Source organism: Fukomys damarensis, unplaced genomic scaffold, assembly GCF_012274545.1.
Source record: "Fukomys damarensis isolate Sample0158 unplaced genomic scaffold, DMR_v1.0_HiC HiC_scaffold_2, whole genome shotgun sequence".
NCBI lineage: Eukaryota > Metazoa > Chordata > Mammalia > Rodentia > Bathyergidae > Fukomys > Fukomys damarensis.
The window spans coordinates 25,587,456-25,606,382 of record NW_022900914.1 but is presented as its reverse complement, the minus strand read 5'-3'; positions in this window follow the sequence as shown (position 1 = coordinate 25,606,382).

Genomic DNA, 18,927 nt, shown 5'->3' with positions numbered 1-18,927 from the left:
ACCATGGACTTTGGTATCCAAAGGGGATCTTGGAGCCGTCATTCGGTGGTTACCAACTGATGTGTATTTAACAAGAATAAAGTGTGCATCAGGCCTTCGGTATGGTAGAGATTGCGCACAGTCTCGTCTAGGACTAATACAGTATGGCAAGGGCTGTCAGGGATCCGAGGAGGTTACATGGTTTCTCTGGGGAGGGGCCACTTTAGAGGGTCTGGGTTAGGCTCGCGCATGCTCACAGGCAGGAGATTAGGTGTGTTGATTCCATGAGGCTTCAGTTTTAGTTTTGAAACTAATTCATGAGACTGTTAAAACATCTACTGTTGTTCTTCTGTCCAGGTGTTTCAGTTTAAAGTGGGACTACCTGACAGAAAGAAGTCAGATATGCAATCGCAAATTTTTTTAGAGGCTGCGTTAAAAACGTAAACAAACAAATGCAAAACTCCAAACCAGAAGTTAATTTTAATGATATATTTCATTTAAATGGATATTAGCTAAAACATTATCATTTCAACACACATTCAATATATAAGACTTGTGAAAGACATAGTCTCCCTTTTCTGTCCTAAGTTCTCAGGATGCACATGCAGGGTATATTGGACACTCCAAGCACATCTCTGTCTGGCCCAGCCACATTCCAAGGGCTTGAGGGCCACATGTGGCTAGGGGTTGCCATGCACATGTCTAGAGCAGTCCTTGCCTACAGTGGTAGTAGACTTGCCCTGGATGAGCTGATGGGGCTCACAGACTCCCTTGAGCTGCCCAAGAAAGGACCTTTTGGAAGGGAAGCTTTGGCCTAGCTCGAATTGATGCCGAGCTAAGGTCCCACGCCCATTTTTCCCGGAGCCTGTGGCTCACAGTCCCTGATCTCTGGATATATATGCTCCATTCTTCTCTCTCTGCTTCAGGCTTCTGCCTGCCTCAGCCTGCATGTGACCATCACGATGATCACTTTCAGTTTCTCTCCCTTTCCTACTCCACAGTCCTTCTGCCGTGACTTCCCCTCCAAATGTCACAGCCTTTTTCAGCTCACATTTTGAAGGAGAAACCTCAGCAGCCCAGACCACCTTTTATTTCCCCGGGTACAGCTCACTGGCCTTGGGAAAGGACCACCCTGATACAGTCAGGTATAGCTGAGATGGGAGAAGGGGCAGATTCCCTGGGAGTGGGCGGTGGGAGAGTGAAATAAGCTTGGCCTCTTGTCTCTGATACCTCTCTTAATGAGAAGAGAAGAGACAAAAGCATGAGGATTCAAAGATGGCTGTCCCTCAATACCCCATCCAAAGTGAAAGGAAATATTGTCTTATCTAAAGGCCAGGCCAATTCCATGGCAAATGGGAATGTCAGTATCTACAGAGGAGCAGTTTTCATGCAGCGCCAGCTAGCATCAGACTTGAACGTTTGAAAAGAAGCAGAGAGACACGGGTTCCCAGGTCATCCTTGCCCTGCTGGAGTTCTAGGAGCAACCACATGTCTTCATATGTGATTCTCTTGCTGAAGATCTTCCCTTTTTTCTGATTCTAACTGAATAATTTCAAATTTGTTTTATTGAATCCTTACTTTCCTAGGAGAAAAACAGGAAGCTCAGAGTGAAATTCTGGTTAAGAAAGTTGGGAAGTCCTTGGAGGTGTTTGGTGTGATAAAGAATCAGGCATCTCAGTAGAAAGGCACCCTAGTACATCCCTCTCCAGGTTGGGAGACCTCAGGCCACCTCTGGGATCTGAGTTTGACCATCCATAAGGTAGGCCCCGCTGCCTGGGGGCTGTGCAGCAGTCTCAGGCCTGGAAGGAGCTGGAATCTGCTTGATATTGCCAATGAAGGCCTGGCCTGGGACCACCCCTGGGAAGCAGCAAGCAAAGGGCTCTGAGCCAGGGCATCAGAATTGCTGGAAGGGCACTGGAATTCCGCCAGAGCTGAACCTGAAAGGGCTACAGAGAAGGCAAGGAAAACAGAAAGCCCAGCCCTGGTTATATAGCCTCAAGGAGGACACACTGTATTATTACAGCTTTCATCATATTAACACAAGGCATACAGTAACATGTGCTTTCAACATCCTCAGTCACACAATTAGAAGTCTTGGCAGGCTATAAAAATGCAAACTCTACAAAGAATTTGCTAGGCTTTAAGAGGTTCAGATGGACTTCAGATCTGTCTTACTTGATCCTGAGCTGAGGCCCACAGCACCAAGTCACCATGCCTTACCCATGCCAGACACCATGGCCATGACTGCTCAGGCACCAGCCAAGGTCTGATGTTCTGTCTAGATATTCCCATCTCTAGAACCACCTGAAAGAACCAGGACTTGGAAATCTCCTTGATAAGAGAGCATTCTATTATGAAGTCTGGCCAGCCTGGGTGTGGCGGTGTAAGCCTGTAATTGTAGCACTTGGGAGGTTGAGGCAGGAGGATGACCGTGAATTTGAGGCCAGCCTGAACTGTACAGTGAGACCCTGTCTCAAAAAACTGCTCCCTCAAAAGTTGCACTGGGGCCTTGGAGGACTAGTGTCCATACAAAGGAGATCTGCGTACAGGTGTTGACCTTCTGTCCCTAAGGGACTAGCCCAGGACACTCATAGAATAGTGACACTCATAGAATAACTTACCCAGGAGAAGGCCAGCATCCCCCAGGTCCTGCTGACCTCTCCTCTGCTATCCTTCCACAGGGATGAAATTCCCCCTACAGCCAGATTATAGGGCAATGCCTCTCACAGCTGGGTCACCATGAGCACATTAGCCTGCATTTCAGAAGCAGAAACAATAGCCCTTGCCTCGCTCAGGCACAGACTAACATATCAGTACAAAATCAAAGGGCCATGATGTAAGCAGCTGGGCACTGAAAAATATAAGGCCAGTACTCGTTGAAAAGCCATTTAACTTGGAGAACATGTTATATTACCCACAAAAGTCTAGTCTCCTCTAAGGCGTGAGGGAGGACAATGGAAATTGCAGGGCAAAAATGTAAGGCATTTCCAATTCCACCCTTAAAAGTCTTGGCTGAGCTGATGAGTGAACTTGGCCTTCTTGGCCCTGGCTCTATGGCTTGTGCCTATTTCCCTGTGCTGACACAGGCAAGGTTCCCAGTCTGATTGCTTCCCCATCATGGTCCAGATGCACACTGTCCTCACCTTCCTGAATCTTCACATACCTTCCAGGCCAGGATCCTGCTGTTCCCCTGCTTAGATCCTCCTACCAGCATGGGGCTGTGCTATGACTCCGTACAGACCTGTATCGGTCAGCATTCATCACAGAAATAGAACCAGCAGGAGATATCTAGAAAGAGATTGATTCTGACAGATTGGCCCACATGATTATGAAGACCATGAAGTCCCATCATCTGCCATCTGCCAACCGGAGTTCCAGGAAAATCAGTGGTGTCTGGGCCCATTGGTTCCAGGTGAGCTCATGGTGTAAGTCCTGTATGAGTCTGAAAACCTGAGGACTAAGGGATCAGTTGGTGTAAGTCTTGTCTAAGTTGGAAGGCCAAAGGAGCAGGAGCTCTGATGTCTGAAAACAGAAGAAGATGGATGTCCCAGCTCCAGCAGAGAGAAAAAGGTGCCCTTCCTTGTGCTCCTGTTCCACTCAGCTCTCAACAAACTGGTTGATGTATGTCTTTATGGGTAAGGGCACATTTTCGTCACTTGATCTACTGAAAAATGCAAATCTCTTCCAGAAAAATCCGTACAAACTCACCCAGAAGTCGTGTTCTTCTATCTCTCTGGGTATCTCTTAACCAAGGCCTTTTTTTTTCTTTTGTTCTTTTTTGGATAACAGAAATTCTGACCATGGTGAAATGGAATCTCAATGAAACCTTAATTTGAATTTCCCTAATAACGAAAGATGTTGAACATTTTTTCATATATTTATTGGCCATTTGTGTTTCTTCTTTTGGGAAGTGAATGACACATATCTTAGATTTTCTGATATTAGCTAATAGATTTTGAAGCTCTGTCTGTTTTCAATTTTTAACAACTCTGCTCTTAATATTGGGTGATTTCTATAGATCTATCTTCAAGGTCACTTATATTTTTCTCCTGTCATCTTCATTCTGCTGTTAAATTTATCTGGTAGATTTTTTAACACCTCAGAGTATTTTTCAGTTTTGGAATAGCTGTTTTGTTGTTATTTGCATTTATTGGCTGAAATGTCCTGTCTTGATTTATAATGAACACATTTTCTTTTATTTCATTGAGGATAGTAATAATAGCTGTTTCAAAATTCTTGTTTTCTAATTCCACATGTGGTTCATTTTAGGTTTATTCTCACTTGGTATTCTTTTCTTTTGAAAATATGTTCCCTCTTCAAGGTTTTATGTATGTATCCTGGATTGTATCCTGGATATTTTTTTGGATTGTACCCTGGACTTAATGAATGTGAAGGCACAGAGATTTTGGATTGTGGATTATGTTATTTTCGTCCGAAGAGTATGGTCTTGGTGTCCCCCTCCCCACTCTGCAGTTATCTTTGTTGGACTCAAAACTGCAAACTTTGCTTACCATCTACAATCTCAGTTCAGACCCTTGGCTGTGCTGCTTTGATTCTACTCTCCACCTATGTGTGATGTAAGGGTCAAAAGAAACAGGGAGGACAGAATTTGGGGGGCCCTTCCAGTTATTTCCCTTCTGGCATTCCCCTTCAGCAGCTATGTGGCCCTGTATTCAGCCTTCTGGTTCCCTGGAAAGACTGCTCAGGGGCCCTGCTATGCCTAGGCCTGTGTGGAAACTTTCCCTGTTGTGGAACATGCTTTCCTCCATGCAAGGGCTCCCCCACCAGAAGCCAAGCTGCCTGCTTCTCTCCATTTGATAATGGCTTCAGAAAGCTGTGTTTTAGTTTTTTTTTGTTGTTGTTCAGAGTTGATAGTTATTGTCTGTGAGAGGGTTGGCCTGGTAGAACTTTATCAAGCAATATCAGAAATAATAGTTCTATAGCCTAAGTTTTAGCCTCACAAATTTCTCACCTTTGTGATAGCAGGATACTTGGTGAACTTCTCCAAGCCTCAGTTTAGATCTCTAAAAATGGGCATAATAAGAGCATTTGCTCTTTGTTGTGAAGATTAACAGAGATAACCAGTGCATTGGTGCAGAGCAGTAGCAGCTAGTTCTAGACTTTCTGTGCTGCTCTGGTGGTGATTCAGTGTCAGAAGATAACACCTTCCAATCCGACTGGACATGGGGACTGGACCGTGTGTCCTGCCCTGCACGGAGATGCGGGTGATACTGAACACCTTGCTCCCATTCTAGTTGAAAGCCATGGGCTAGGGAGCAGCTTGGGGCCTGAGAAAACACAGATGCTGAGTACAAGGGAGGCAGGGTCTCCCACGCCAGCACACTTTTGCCCTTAAGAATGTCACACAGCTCTTGTCCTGTATCAGCAGCCAGTTTTGCTACAGTGCTTTCAAGAACAGGCTCGTGCAGAATGAGGTTAATCATTTTACAGCCTAGCAGCAAGTATGTTTGTGCTGGATGCACTCAGACACGCTTTCCCACACCGCTTCTGCCGCCTAGCCCCAGTGAAAGGCCTCTGTGCGGACCTCCTCTAGCCCCACTTGACAACAGTCAAACATCAAGCACATCAGTGAAGCCTGTAGATGAGGGGACCAACTTTATCTTCACAATACCATTAGCAGGGCTTGCCAGTAGCCTTCCTACCCCCAGATTCCAGAATAGACTTGGTTCCCTTTTTAACTTCTGAGAGTCAGATGTAATCGAGCTGCTCTGAGGAGCCCCTACTCCCCTCATGCTATCCATGATTTGAGGGGTTGGGGCTCTATCACTCCCTCCTCCATACTTCTTTCCACTAAACAGAATTTGAGTTACTACTGGATGGAGAACAAAGGTATAGGATGCCCTATTAACAGGAGCCCCCTTCATTAACTCAGCGCAGTATCAGTGTTTCCTTGTTAGGTGTGCTGCATTATCTCTTACATAGGATTTGCCGAGAAATCACTCTTCAGACTTCTTCAGTGTTGGAGATGCTCTGACCAGAAAGAAGAATATTTTTTTAAAAAACAAACAAAACGAGAAAATAAAAACAGTTTTTTCAGAAGGCCTGAGGAGGACGGTGGGCAAACCCATCATTCAACTTTTTACAGTCAGCACCTGTTGAAGCCCATGTATGTCAGGTACCTGATGGGCCCTGGTGATACAAGGATGACTACGAGAGCTTCTTACTCAGCAGGGACTCATGATCAGCCAAAAGTCTGGCATGAAAACTAAATGACTTATAGTTCAAAGAAAAAAGTCATGGTGGAATTGATATACAGATTTAACAGTCCTAATCAAAATAGCAATGGCATTCCTCACAGAACAAAAGAAAATAATCCTAAAATTCATGTGGAACCAGAAGAGACTCTGAATAGCAAAAGCCATACTGGATAACAAGAGTCAATCAGGAGGGGCTGTAATCCTGGGTCTGAAGTTATATTACAAAGCTACAGTGATAAAAATAGCATGGTACTGACACAAATATGGACAGGTGGGTCAGTGGAATAGAACAGAGGATGTAGAAACAACCCTAGGCACATCATCTATTTGGTTTTTGATAAAGTGGCCAAAAACATACACTGGAGGAAAGATAGCCTCATTAATAAATGATGCTGGGAATTGGTCATGCAAAAGACCAAATTTAGAAAAAGAAACACTTAACCTGCTAGAAGATAAAATAGGTAAAACTCTTGAAGACATAGGCATGGACAAGGGCTTTTTGAACAGAACACCAGTGGCATCGGAAATAATACCATGAGTCAACAAATGAGATCAGATCAAATTTAAAAGCTTCTGCACAGCAAAGGAAACAACCAACAGAGTGAAGAGAAAACCTACAAAATGAGAAAAAATATTTCCAGCTATTCCACAGAGGATGAATATTTAGAGTGTATAAAGAACGTGAAAAATTAGGCCCCCTAAATAAAAGACCCAATCAAAAATGGCCTGAAATGAATAGACCCTTCTCAGAAGAAGCACAGATGGTCAACAAATACGTGAAAAAATGTCCAATACCACTGGCCACTAGAGAAATACAGATTAAAGCAATGCTGAGAATCCATCTTGCTTCAGAAAGAATGGCTACTGTCAAGAAATCAAATAATAAAAAAAATGTTGACAAGGTGTGGGAAAAAGGAACCTTTTTACATTGTTGTTGGGAATGTAAATTAGTACAACTATTATGGAAATTAGTATAGAGATCCCTCAAAAAACTAAAACTAGAAATTCCATTTGACCTGGCTATTCCTCTGCTAGGTATCTTCCCCAGACAGTTAGGGATCACACTACAGAGATACATGCATATCCATATTTATAGCAGCACAACTCAACACGTAAATCTTGAAAGCAGCCTGTATGTTCACCTGAATGGGTAAAGAAAATATGGTATTTATACAGATGCAGTACTACTCTGGTATAAAGAAAGATAAAGGGTCATTTGTAGGAAAATTGATGTACCTTGAGGCCATAATATTAAGTGAAATAAATCAGATGCATAAGCTTAAATATTGCATGGTTTCTCTTTTATGAGAAAAACAAAATATAACTAAAGAGTAGAATAAAAGATAATAGGAAGTAGGAAGATCTTTTTCAAATGGGAAAGGGGATCAAAGTATAGCAGGAGGGGAGGGAAAGCGGATGAAAAAAAGAATTGAGATGCATTATAAACATGTAACAACTCCCTACAAGGGATATAACCATTATATGATGCAAACACACATTAATGGAAAAATTAAAACCGAAAAAAGGAAAAGTCAGAGTGAAGGTATGTACAAATTCCTGAGGGAACCCAGAGTAGTCGGGGTGACTTTCGAGAAAACAATGGGCAGGAGGTAATAGGGCCGGGAGGGCTGGCAGTGGTTGGCCAGTTGGATGAGGGAGGGTGGGTAGAGGGGAGGGCAGTCGAGGGACAAAGACGGCCTTGGGCACGAAGGCAGAGGGTGGAGAAAGTGAGTAGTGTGTCCAGGGACTGTGGGGATCCCGAGTAGCTGGAGGGCAGAGTGGATGGACAGAGGCTAAAGGGGGAGTGAGACAGATGGTCAGTGTTAGTCTGAGGAGTCTGAATTGCATTTTGTGGCCCTGGGAATTTGTGGAACAGTGTCCTGGAGAAGTGGTGAGTGCAGGTCAGGCATTGGGAGCCAAGCAAGGCAGAGAGAGAAGGGGTGGGCAGAAAACTAATGATGGCCCCTGCTGGCCGCTGGCCTTCCAGCCAGGCTGAGGCCAGCCTTCCTCCTGGGCACGCAAAAGGGACTCTTGTTTCTCCTGATGAATTTTACGAGTGGTATTGCTTTACATATATAAAAAAATCTCTGCCTAAAATAAAAATTAAAAATCACCATTTAACCTCCTTAGGACCCAAAGTACTTTACTTTTAGACAGAGCACTGCACCTGGGATGTTGATGATGATGGAACCTCAGGGAGCTTCTGTCCAACTCCTTACTGATGGGAGGCCTTCGAGAAAAAGCTCGACCCGCTCAGTTTCCTGCAGACAGAGCCCTGGGATCAGACCAGGACCCTCTGCACAAACACACGCACATGAGGGAGACTGAAAACCAAGTCTCACAGATGGTGTCAGAACAGCGAACAGAAACCAGGCACTGTTGAAGAAATAGTGTCCAACCTTTCAGATACCTTAGTTTTGAAGTTACAAATGGAATATTTCCCATTCAAGAATTGATCATATTTTTGATTGACATTATTGAGACCAAATCAAAATGCTGGGACTGAATGAAGTTGAGTACCAGGCCCGGGGGCTGTGTTTTAAGCAAGCATTAGCCCACCCCACCAGGCTGTGAGAGCCTGCTATGGAGCTTAGAGCTGTGTAACAGGTGAGCAGCAGCCAGTACCCACAGGGAGAGTAAGGTGGTTGATTCTGTGTTTCCCTCTACCATACCATAACGTATGGTATGTGTCTGAAAATGGTAAAAAACTACATTGGGATTAGTGGGAAAAACAATTTTGCCATCATAACATTTTTTTTTTTTGCAACAAGGATTACCTAGAAGAAAATAGTTCTATCAAGAATACATAAGCCAACAGGTTGCAAACATAATTTCCTAATAGTTGATGGACAGCATACTGATGAATGGAGAAAAGTTATGGAGAAATATTACATGTATATATACATGTATAATGCAGTTTGATCAAAAGATACAGTGAACAGTTAAGTTACTGATTACAGTAAAAGACACATTGTCGTTAATCCCTCTCAAAATATACCCCTCACTTTGAACACACTTATTCCAATGTGCTTGCCACTTTTGGAAGCAGTTCTGGAAGACCTCTTTTGTGAATATCTTTATAAGATACAGAAACATGGTGAATGCTGCTGCCGAGTGTCATCCAACAGAAAGACAGGCTCGTAAAAATATTATATGTCTGCACCCACCTTATTCCCTGGATCTGGCATTGTGCGATTTCTGGCTCTTCTCCAAAGTCAAAATGACTGTGAAACATAAAATTTCTGAATTCATTCAAGACATGGAGGCGATCACGATAGCACAACTACAGACGCTCATGAAAAGAACTTCCGGCTCTGCTTCAGAAAGTGGCAAGAATGTTGAAGCGAGGTTGGGTATATCAATGGCAACATATGTCTTTTACTGGAGTAAATCTAGAAATGTAAACATTTACTGTGCTTTGGGACACACCTCTGGATAAAAGAATGTCACAGACTGGATTCTCCTGAAGCAGATACTGAGGCAGAACTTGGGGTGCAAGATACTATTGAAATTCACCCCAAGTGAAAGGAAGAGGGGGAAAGCAGCACAGGAAGAAACCGAACTGTAATGCAGCCCGTCCAGGAGGAAGGTCTGAAGCAAATCTGGATCCGCAGAGTTGTCTGCTACGGCTGCGTTCTTGTATTCAGTCTCTCCATTTTAGGATGCAAGTCGCCCTGGGAGGGCATGACCTTGGGCAAGTCAGTGCTTTCCAGCAAGGAAACTTTTTGCAGCCAAGCGAGTTCTGAAGAAGTGGTCAGTTGATCACACTTCCCACGGACAGGGAGCCAGTCCTGTCTGGGAAGGGCATCTGGATGGTGCAGCTCCTGGCTTAGTACAGATAATGGTGCCTTAATCCTCTAGGTTGTTTTGACAACCTCTGACTGACCATAACTCCCCCTGCAGCTTCCCTCACATGGTCCTCTTCCACCTCCCCCATTTCTGCTTCACTTTCTACCTTCCTTGCTAAAGCGAAGGGAACTTGAGGGTAGGAGGTAAAGAAGAGAACTATTCCAGCTCTTTCCTTCACCTCACCAGCTCTGGGTATGGCTGTCTGTAAATACAGCCCGAGTGACCTCCAATCCCTCAACGAGCTCCAGCGTCCAGCTTTTGTGCCTTTGTCCAAGCCATGGAACCCTGGAGTAACTTCTGACTGCCCTGTTTCTGTCTATCCGAGCCTTTTAAAGGCTCACCTTTTCTGTGAAAATCTTAAATCTCTTCCTGAGAAGAGCAAGTTTCTTCATTTGAAGCGTTAGCAACCCCTGAAATTTAATTTTTAGTTGTATAAGGTGCATCAATTAAAGAAAATGTAATATACTCTCCCTTGGCATATTGAAAATAATTTAAATAATTTAAACACATTTGAAGCAGGTGGTCCTTAGATCACGACCCATCAGCCAGGGTGCTCCTGGGGCTCTTGGAGCTTCTCAGGAGGTTGGCGAGTTCAAGACTGTTTTGTTAAGATGAAGGCAGCATTTACTTTCTTTGTGTTCATCTCTGGAAAGTACACAGTGGGGTTTTGCAGAGGCCACATTGCAGATGTTAGATAACATCACTGCACTGGTAATTTACAGAATGTTTTGCGTACTTTTGTTTCCCAGAATTTTTTAAGGTGGTAGGTGCACTTTCAGAGGTTAACTTTTCTTAATGCCTTCATTGTTATTGTTATTCATTTTACCTGCTATAATTTCTGTAATCTCATTATTGCCCAATGTGTCCATTTTGAAATTCCAGTTTTTCAGGCCGGGCGTGGTAGCACACACCTGTAATCCCAGCACTCTGGAGGCTGAGGTAGGAGGATCGCTGTGAATTTGAGACCAGCCTGGGCTACATAGTGAATTCCAGGTCAGTCTCAACTACGTAGTGAGACCCTGTCTCAAAAAATAATGAAAAGAATCCAGTCCTCTTGCCTTCATTGTTATTGTTATTCATTTTACCTGCTATAATTTCTGTAATCTCATTATTGCCCAATGTGTCCATTTTGAAATTCCAGTTTTTCAGGCCGGGCGTGGTAGCACACACCTGTAATCCCAGCACTCTGGAGGCTGAGGTAGGAGGATCGCTGTGAATTTGAGACCAGCCTGGGCTACATAGTGAATTCCAGGTCAGTCTCAACTACGTAGTGAGACCCTGTCTCAAAAAATAATGAAAAGAAATTCCAGTCCTCCCACCTTAGTTTTTGGTACTGGGGATTGAACTTGGGCCCTGTGCTTGCGAGGCAAGAGGTGGAACCACTGGGCCAAACCACTGGTCCAGAAATTCCAGTTTTTATACTGAAAGAACATCTATTTGAAACTTAACAAGAAGTAGGCATATTAATTTTTAAATTATATTTTGAATTTAAAAACTTTATTTAAAATTATTACTTTAGATTTAGGTATTTTATTTATTGTTTTGTTTTGAGACAGGGTCTCACTTTGTAATTGAGGCTGAACTGGAACTCACTATGTAGCCCAGGCTGGTCTCAATCTCACAGCGATACTCCTGGCTCAGCCTCCCGAGTGCTGGAATTACAGGCATGCACCACCACGCTGGGATTTTTTTTTTTTAGATATACCTTTTTATTTTTTATTTTTTTGGTACTGGGGATTGAACTTAGGCCCTTGCACTTGCAAGGCTGGCAGCGGAACCACTGAGCCAAACCCCCAGCTATAATTAGGTATTTTATTAAAAATAAATTTATTGCATATTTTTCCTTATCTTTATGGAATGCTGGCTTAGAAACAAGAGATAAAAAGACTCACTTTCTCAATCTACCCCTACACCATCTATCTCTAAGATGATGAAGACAATGCAAGATCAGAGTTCCCTGAATCATGGAACAGGGGTCAGTTTCAAAGAAACTGGGTAAAGAAATAAAAATGTAATGAAAGTTTTCTTTTCCCCATTATGGATGCTATTGATTCCTTATTGCATCTTATGCAATAAATAATTCCAAATTGTCATTTTGAGATTTACCAGAGTTTAAAATAAAAGGAGTTTAAAGGAGTTATTTTGTTTGTAGTGGTGGGTCAAACTCAAGGTCTCACACATGCTAGGAAAGTGCTCTACAACTGAGCTACAGCACAGCCTTTTTGAAACAGAGTCTTGCTAAGTTTCCTGGACTTACTTGAACTCACGATCCTCCTGCCTCAGCCTCCTGCACATGTATATACTCCATCACACCCAACTATGACAGCTCATTAAGCTAAAAATTGCTTCAGGTTTTTAAACTAGAAGTGAAAAATGATGCTACATTTTTACAGGGTGAGTGACCTATGTCATTGGGCTGGGCTGAGCGCTAAGGCCTTATATAGGTGTCACTGTTGAAAGTTGGCTGGCTGAAAAGTCAGTAAAATAAATAAGTATCCATTTCTCCAAAACATGACAGCTTGTCAAATTTCAGATTTCACTGTAAACATTAAGACTAAGTTAATTTATCATCTACAGATTTGCTACTGTGCCTCAAAAATAAAGACATCTATAGATGTGGCTGGATGTGCTGTCCTACTCCTGTGTGTTCATATTAACCCCAATCAACCACAAATGATCTTTGATTACAGGAAACAAGGTGTTGAAAAACTTCTTGTAATTTTATGGTTTACTCTAGCACAACAGGGTTGAAATGTGCACCGACGGTGCAAAGGCAACGGAGGGCAAGTGGGGTCCTTAGCGTCAACCAAGGCAGTGTACTAAGGTGTTACTGTGGGGTTTGCTGCCACGCCCCGGCAAAAACTAAGAAATCCTGATGGGCCAGGGATGTATCTCAAGTGGTGGGACTTAGTGGTAGAGCATAGCATATACAAGGCCTTGGGTTCAATTCCCAGCACTGCCAAAAAACCGGAAACAAAATAAAAAACAAAAGCCCTTCACATACAGTAAAAATTACTGATTTCATTAAATGTCAGCATTTGAGTACATATCTTTTTAATATTTTTTTTTTTTTTTTTTTTTTTTGGTACCAGGGATTGAACTCAGGTCCTTGCACTTGCAAGGCAGGCCACCGAACCGCTGAGCTAAATCCCAGGCCCAATCTTTTTAATATTCTATGCGAAAGCATCTCTGCTGCATTTTGGAGAACAATGGTTGATGCAAAGCAAAATACTTGAGCAACCGAGCTGCAAGCTGGACCGGCTACTTTTTAATACAGAAGCATTTGTTTTATTGTTTTGTTTTGGTTTTGGTACCAGAGATCGAACTTGGGTCCTTGCGCTTGCGAGGCAGGCAGCAGCACCGAGCTAAATCCCCAGCCCAATACAGAGGCATTTATATCTGAAGGAATGAATGAAAAACTATGGTTAATCAGAGTTGGGTGCTTAGCAGACATTTTCTTCAAAATGCCACCTAAAGAGAACTGACAGTACTGGTTGCTAATAATAAAAATTGAGTTTTCTAGCAATACTTAGAATTTTGGAAAAGTTTATACAATATTATTAATTTCCCAATATTTAAGGATGAGATCAGTGGTGCTATTATCAAATGGAATTTTAAAATTTTATGCTGGAACGAGTAATAATCTGGAAGACTGCTTAACTCAGTGAACCAGTAGTTTCCAAATGACCTATCGATGCTACAAAAATTTAATTCAGAGTACAAAATAGATCAAGGGATTTTAATTTAATACATTTAAAAAGTTCATCAGGCTTCAGATTCGACTTTGCAACCAGCCATTAACAAAGTACTATTTGCCAAATTTTGCTCTAGGATCACTAAAGCATATCCACAATTATTTGAAGAAGATATTAAAATATTTCCTTTTTCAACTACATATCTATCTGAAGCCAGGTTTTCTTCATATTTTTTAACCAAGGCAACATATTGGAACAGATTGAACGCAGAGGCAGATATCCAGCTGTCTTTCATTAAGCCAGATGCTAAAGTGATGGGCAAAGATTAAAACACTGCTCTTCTCACTGAACTTTATTTTACAAAAGTTTTCCACCCCTCAAAGGGTTATGTTAATACACAATGGATTTACTGTTATTTCGTAAAGAATTAACAAATACATATTTTCTAAATTGTGATTTAATTTCTAATATGGTAAATATGGATAGATATACCACAAATTTTTCTGGGGTCATTAATAATTTCAGAGAGTATGGGATTTTTGAGAATAAAATGTATGAGAAGTACTGCTGTAAAGAGATAGGAACCCAGAAATGTTGGGAAATGGGCTCAAGTGACCTGAGAGTTTTGCGTAAGTTAATAGAGGGAAGAGAATCTACTTAATTTCAGAGACAACAGGAATTAGACACACAGGTAGGAGGCCCCGTGACTGCCACACCGGAATGTCAGGCTGGGCCTTGTCCTTTTTTGGAGGAGTTAATAGACACCGATTTCTTGGTAAGAATGAAGATGTTTTTTCCAAAGTGTGAGGTTGGGAAATCTCAAATGGATATTTTTCTAACCACTTAGTACACTTAAGAAAAATTCTTATATAGTATATTTTGGGCCATAAGATTTTCTTTTCATCCCACAGAATATCCATAGGATCAACAATTGTATAGTTTTAAAACCTAAGTGAACCAGAGTAATCAAACAGATGCACTGATAAAATGGTGTTATTTCTTTCCTCAAACATCTCTGGTTTGATTCTGCAAATCAACAGGGCATTAGCTTTCCTGAACTGAAAGAAGAATCAAATGACTTAAAGTAGAACTGAGCATCCCCTCTGACCCCAGTGGCGATTTGGGGTTCTGCCCCTGGACCTTCCTCCCTGACCTGGGGAGGAATGTGTCCCTGCACAGAGCAGCAAGCTCTTCCACACAGCCTGGGCTGTGCAGCGCCAGAACTCTGAAACGATTGAAATCACAACACTACTTCCTCTTGCTTGGTCAGTATTTGGGCATTCAGAGCTATTCCTTGCAAGTTTAATGGAGTTTTCAAATGTTCTGCTAGGAACTTCTCAGTTCAGGTCCCAAGGACGAGACTCAAAACATTGCCTGGTAGGATGGAGCACCACTCTGGTACTTGGTGAAAAAGGAAACATTGAAGAGTGATACCATGAGGGCTTTAAGCTATTCTCCACAGTGCTTTGTCTCTGGGAGAAAAACAATGTTTTTCATATGAAATGTAATCCTAAACAACTTTTTAGTTTCAGTTACAGCATATTTCCAATTTTAATGAAAAATCTTACTGTGCATTCTTTTAAATGTCTAGGCTGTTCTTTTAGCACCTATAGTATATTATCTTAAAGTGTAGGTTTTTAGTCACAGCTGTGAGCTGTGGCAAGTTAAAAGATGATGATCCAAATGCAGTGTTAAAAATATCTTCCTACCAGAAAAGCATTTTAAAACGCGTACATGTGCACACGCACACGCACACACACACACACACATACACACACAGTTTTACTTATGTTTGTGATGGTCAATGAATACATAGTAAATGGTATATTAATAAATGATAAGAAAGTTCACCTACCCAATTCATATTATACTTCTACCTTTTTCTGGAAAAAAGTAGAACAAAGGCACAAAAACTGTTGGCATAAAGGAATCGATGGTTGAAGAAACAAAAAAAAACATGGATGCTATAAATATATTCAATATTCTGGTCTTGGTTGGTTATTTTCTAGAGAACTAAGGGAGTCTTTGAGTAAAGTATCTGATGGGTGAATTGCCAGAGGAAACAAGGTGTGCATGCTGGATGTCTGGAGAGAAGAGATTTCTCTTTGAATACAGGAAGTCAGGTGGTTCTGCAAACTGCAGACCAGTGAATTGGACATAATCCTGAGCAACAATCTGGGCTGGACTACTAACCATAGAGCCTGAGAGTGTTTGGAAAAGAAAGTGATCTTCAGGAGACAACATGGGTTTACCAAGAACAATTCATGTCTGATTAACTTCACCTTTTTTCATAGAAAACAAATAAATGGAAGATTATGGAAGTATGTGGAAAAATTAGATTTTAGAAGCACACACAGGATTTTATGACTCTTTGTGGGTAGAGTGGAGAAAGAAATACAAGTGGATTTTTAGTTTATTCATTCAGCAAATATCGAAAACCTACTCTGTATTATGCACTAACCTAGGCACTGAGGGTCAAACAAGAAGATAGGAATGCCCTTGATTCTCAGAGTTTCTAAAGGAGTCAAAACTCAGAAGCCCAAGTAAATAAATATTTACAAATTTTGTAATAAAGACTAGGAAGAAAACAAAGGCAGGCACAGACACAGAATGCAAGGAGAGGGGGACTCCTTTAATGGGCATGATCAGGTATCTATGAAGAGGTACAAAGAATGAGAAGAATCAGTTTTGCTATGAGCAAGAGTGGGGGGATGACAATTTCTGGAGGTGGCAGCATGGTACAGGCCTTTAGGTGTGAAAGACTTAGGATTGGAGCATTTGAAAAGGCAGCTCAATGACAAGAAAGCCAGGAGTAAGAGGGACACTAAATAAAGTTGGAGAAATTGGCAACGGTACTCCCCAAATAACAAAAGAGACTATTAAGGCAGATTCTACCAGATTATTCTTTTGACACTTTTACCAAAGGTTTGGACACCTTTGTCAGTTATTTAAAATCTGTTGCCACCTTGAAATACACTAAAAGAGAACAGAAAAATTAATTTGGCTGACAAAATAGGATCCGGTAAGATCTTACGCTCTGGTCTCAAACCCACGTGGGAATCTAGCTCTGACATTTTCTGTCTGCCCTTGGACAGGTTACTTCACCCTAAGCCACATATCAAAGACAAGTAGAGGATTAGATGCAGCCAGTTTAGGAAGATCTTGCATATTACATATAATCCTCCTCAAGCATCTGTTTATGTATGGTTTGTTTGCTCGCCGAGGAAAACTATCCTGGCAGTTTCCACCCCAGGTTTACTTTACATACACTAGCGAGACTCTGACAAAATTACTTGTTTATAGACCAAATGTAGGCCCTTACATTTCTTTTACTTATACCAATAAACTATGCTTATCTACTAAAAGGATTAAGAAATTTAGCACAGTCAAATTCTAGAACATATTTTAGCCTTCAGTGTTATTATTGTTTGGAGAGAAATTACTAAGGCAGTATTTTAAAGATACAATTTACAAATTAATATCATTTACAGTGTTGGAACTACTATATTGAAATCATAATATATATACACACATATAGTATATAAAGACTTATAGAGATTTTTTGCGGGGTTACCGGGGATCGAACTTGGGACCTCGCATTTGCAAGGCAGGCGGTGGCACCACTGAGCTAAATCCCCAGCTCTTCATATTTTTTACATTAAAAAATGCTATTAGAATCTAATACTGTCTCAATTATACCCAAAGTTACCTAAAAGATTTTTAAAATTAGGTGATAAAACTTTATTCTAAATTTTAAAAAATGATCTAAAATGTTAAAGCACAATAAATTTTGTCTATTTTAAGACAAATGGGCAAAGATCAAGCCATTCAGTGTATTGCTAAAAATGCTGGGTTTCTACTTAGAAAGGGATATTTAGAAAATGAAATGTTAGTGATAATATATATTTCTAAATGTGATGCTAAATACTAAACAATAAAATTTCAAAGCACTTTTCACACTTACTGGTTGGGAAATGAGAAAAACTACAATTATATTACCATTTAGGATATTAAATTTAGTATCTTCCTCCCTAAATTTTTTAACTTTTCACAACATTTTTGTCAAATAACTTGGTGGCTTTAGATTTGACCAAGTTCTATTTTTTCTATGTGTGTATGGCTAGGAGTAAAATGTTCCTTATTTGATACAGTATTAATGTTTTTGCATTACAATGTGCCTTTCAAAGACACTTTTATTTTAAAAGCAGGTACAATATTAAGTGGGTATTTACCTTGGCTTTATGATTTGCTCAAATAGGAAGAAATGTCAGCAGTATCAATCTTGGCAAGTAAACCACTTGCTTTTCTTTGCCAAAACTTTTTTTGTTTTTTGTTTTGCAATTTCCCAAGGATGTTTAATTCTAGTGTTCTCAATCTGCTCAGGGTGAACTTCACAGGTCTTCCTGATTCCAGTCTCTCCTGGTTATAGTTTATCTTACAGCTACTGGCATAATTTGTTTTCCTTAATCTACTTTCACCTCAGTGCTTGGAAGCACCTTTTGTCTCAATCCTGCCCTTCCCTACCTCCCTGTGCCTGCGTTTTCTGCTAAATCAAACTCAGGCATTCATAGGATGAAGCAATTTCCAGACCTTTTTTCAGATGACTCTATCTAAATCACTATTGTCTCTTATCACAAATGAAACCAATTAATTATTTTTACTTCATCTTTTTCCATACACTCTCATTGTTATACATTTATATATTTGCCAGTGGCCCCACCAGTTTTTTAGAGGTCAGAGTCCTCAGATTCCAGTGAAATTTTACTTTAAAAAAAAAATCCCCTGTAACCAGGTTTTTCTATCTCATTTGCTATAATCAGACTGGGAGACCCAGGACCTAAGAGAGCCAGATCCATGTTGTCTCAGACCAAGAGGCTAACTGGGAGCCTACAAGTACAAACTCTAAAAGTGACTCAAGGACCAGGGATGTAGCTTAGTGGTACAGTGCCTCCCTGGCAAGCACAAAACCCTACATTCATACATTTGCCTCTTCACTTCCATCGGGGTAAATGAGATTCAAACCCAGCATTTGTAAGGCAAGATTTGATTTACAGCTTCCATTGCTTTCCTGAAATCTTAGCTAATGGTATCACTAACCTTGCTCACACTAAAAATTGTAGTCATCTTTTTTATTTTTCCTTTCTCTTCTTCACATTGAATTCACCACCAAATCCTGTCGGCTTTGC